This window comes from Balaenoptera physalus (genome assembly GCF_965194825.1).
Source record: "Balaenoptera physalus genome assembly, chromosome: 1".
In the NCBI taxonomy this organism is placed as follows: domain Eukaryota; kingdom Metazoa; phylum Chordata; class Mammalia; order Artiodactyla; family Balaenopteridae; genus Balaenoptera; species Balaenoptera physalus.
Genome location: NC_138882.1, coordinates 93547248 through 93550778, shown reverse-complemented (window position 1 = coordinate 93550778; position 3531 = coordinate 93547248).

Below are 3531 nucleotides of genomic sequence, written 5' to 3'. Positions count from 1 at the left end.
GGAGGAAGGATGGGGTAGGAGAAGAGGTAGGGAGAAGCCCATGCTCAGATTCTGAGACCTACTATAGTAGTGGCAGAACTAACGGACACACCCCTACTACAGTAGTGGCAGAAAGAACACAGTTCTTGGATAAAAGAATCTGGGTCATCTCCTGGCTAAGTCTCCACAGAAATTCGTTTAACTTCCTCGAGCTTTGGTTTCTTCACCTACAAAAAATGCTTATACTGCAAGGATATTGTGTGGGTGAAAGAACATGGTTTTTCTGGGGGGGGGGCGGAATGTAAACAAAAACACTACACTAGTTTATTTATTTATTTACGGCTGTGTTGGGCCTTCGTTTCTGTGTGAGGGCTTTCTCTAGTTGTGGCAAGCGGGGGCCACTCTTCATCGCGGTGCGCGGGCCTCTCACTATCGCGGTCTCTCTTGTTGCGGGGCACAGGCTCCAGACGCGCAGGCTCAGCAGTTGTGGCTCACGGGCCCAGTCGCTCCACGGCATGTGGGATCCTCCCAGACCAGGGCTCGAAACCGTGCCCCCTGCATTGGCAGGCAGATTTTCAACCACTGAGCCACCAGGGAGGCCCCACAAATGGTTTGTATGCAAAGGTTAAGCGTTCTAACCACCTCCAGTGCAATTAGCAAGGGTGCGGTTCAGGTTGTGACCAGAGGGTGGCAGCAGCAGCAGGCGGAAGCTTTGCCCCATGGTCCTTTGAAATAAAGCAGTGCCGGGAGCTGCTGGATTGCCCTGCGGTGATCGGTGATCTTTTTCTTTTCTGCCCAGCTCACCTAACTCGGAAGAGATTGCCCTGTCTCCTACAGTGGGATCTGGCTGTGCCTGCACTAAGCCCAGAAACCTCCCTTTGATGATTTCTCCATAAGTTTTTAATGGCCACTCTCACCGTCACGTGTAAGTTTTTCATCGCTTACCTTATCTAGCCCTCACCACAACCTTCTGAGCTAAACTGAGCCAGCAGAATTGCTGCCCCTCCTCCACCTCGCCATCCCAGACTCGAAGAAACTGAGGCTCACAGAAGGACTTTGAGGAGCACACAGCTAGCAAGCGGGAAAAGTTAGAACTCACTTTAAACCTGGGTCTTCCAGCTCGACTTCCAGCATACCACCGCTTCTTTCACCTCCTCTATTCAGTTGTTCACGCAACCAGCATTTACTGCGTTCTTGCTGTTTGTGGGAGAGTTACATGGACTTCCAGCCACCGTGGACCCTTCTCAGGGCCTAGGCCAGCTGGTGTCTCCATCCTGTTCTTCTCAGGTGCTGGCCCTCAGTCTCTTTTTCCCCTACTCTGCGGCCAGCACCGTCTTCTTGTGCCCTGGGCTCGTGTCCCCAAGCCTAGCAGCTGAGAAGCACTCTGTTTCACTGCTTCTTCTATCACAAACTCACAGGTCCTGCTGGCGTTCTAGCTCAGCAACCCTGAGAAATAAATACGGGGAAGAAGGCTACAAAAATAAAAAGCAGAGAAAAGCAATATGTGCCCTAAGAAATCTTATAGTTTCCTAGCTCTTGTTGGTCTTAATCCCCAACTTTCTTGCTGGAAAGTATTCCGAAACCCTGAGAGCCTCCAACTTTCCTGGCTTATTTCTGAAGGCAAAGCTTCTCAATTTTGTCCCCTCCCCTTATTCTCTTAAGTAGACCCCTTTATCAGGACCATAGTGGCAAACAGGAAAGCTGATGTTTGTCGAGGATCTCCTCGGGGCCAGGCACTGCCCTAGACGCTGGACACACATCACTTCATCTGACTCACAATAAGCTTGAGAATGAAGTCTCTGTCCTCTTTCACAAACATGGAAACTGAGTCTCACAGGCAGGAACTGCATGCCTAGATCTGTATAACTAGTATGCGTGGGCCGGCTCTGTTTGGCACAAATCTCTTTTCTGTGTAATCACGTGATTATACGACTAGTGACATACATAGACATAGCGTATCCCTTCTCTCAGAGGCATTTACGGGGCCCCCCCAGCCACCCCCCCCCGGGGGGGACTTCCAGGCTGAACGACTCTCATTTCAGGTATCCAGACTTCACACAGGAACTGTCTCTGTGGGTTGATTCTGTCCCGCCTGCTGTGTGGGTGGGAAACACCAAAGGAAAAGAAAGCTCAGTTCTTGCCTCAGAGGAGATAACACCTGGCAGAGGACTTGGCACTCAGAGATGGGGGTCTCCCTGCGTGGAATATGCGTCGGCGGCTGATTGCATGAGGCTGCCTTTGGGACAAGACCCACTCGCTGCCTGGCAGTGAAAATGGCTGTGGATTGATGCCGATTCTGATGTGACCACCCAGATACACAGCCAAGCTGAATATCAACAGGACCAGGCTGCAAACACACACACACACACACACACACACACACACACACACACACACACACGGTGTGGCCTTTCTGATCCTCACTGAAGCCACAGCATACTCAGTTTTTAGTATAAAATGCAACCTGCTTACCTCCTTTTTCGTGTTTCTCACCTGAGCTTGTGGGAAGGTATAACGAGGGCACAAGCAGAGGTACCAAAGAGAGGAGATGGATGTTAAGTAGGAAGGTGAGGCTGGACTTAGTGATTCCTAAGTTGAGGGAGCACATGAGGGCTGGGAGGCAAAGATGACCCTGAGGTCTCAGTAGGAAACAGACAGTGTCCCAGAAGCTGGGCATTAGGCTGCTGACTTGGACAAGGGGGACAGACACACCCCAGAACCTCCCTGAGCTCAAGACCCTCAGCTGAAATGCAGAGAGGAGACCAGATCGCTTCTTGAATTTCCTGCTCCTCTAAAATCTGACAATTCAGGACATTTGGTTGGGCGTGAACTGCTGCAGCGTGAACACAACCTGATTCTCTCTCGAGCGCGTTACCTTGACACGACTTGAGGGAGGCAGGAGTGAGGACCAAAGGTATTTCAGTAGTCAGGGATAGGAACTGGTCCTAGAGCGAGATCTCTGGAAACGTCTTCTTCCGCCCCCTCCTCCTCTGCTTCTTACTCCCTTCCCTCTTAGACTATTTCCCCAGGAGTATTAGTTTGGGTAGGAAGAGTCAATGAAGACAGAACAAGAGACAGCCCCTAGAGGGCAGTGAGGATGGAGAGGGAAAATTTGGAATGAGTCATCAGCAGATTTTCCCCGGAAGCTCACATACAGACGGGCAGGAACTGCACCCACCCTCAGTACTGGGAGCTTTTACCTAAGTGGGAGGCCCACTTAGAATTAAAAAGAAATCAATTGAAAAGCAATATATATTCAATTCGGAAACGTTAGAATAGCAGCAAAAACCAAGGACAACAGAACAATAGCCATTATCCCATGCTCGCAGAGACCAACACCCTGGTGGACATCCTTCCAAAAGGCACACACCCAGCACACACTTTTTGAGAAACAAAAATGGGATTACATTGTTTATCGCGACCTTTTTTTTTCCATATTCAGTTTTTGCCCATATCATGATTTGTTTAACAGATTTCCTCCTTTCAAATATTTAAATCATCTGCAATTTTGACTTATAAAAAATGCTACGATATAAACTTTTAGCCAAGTCT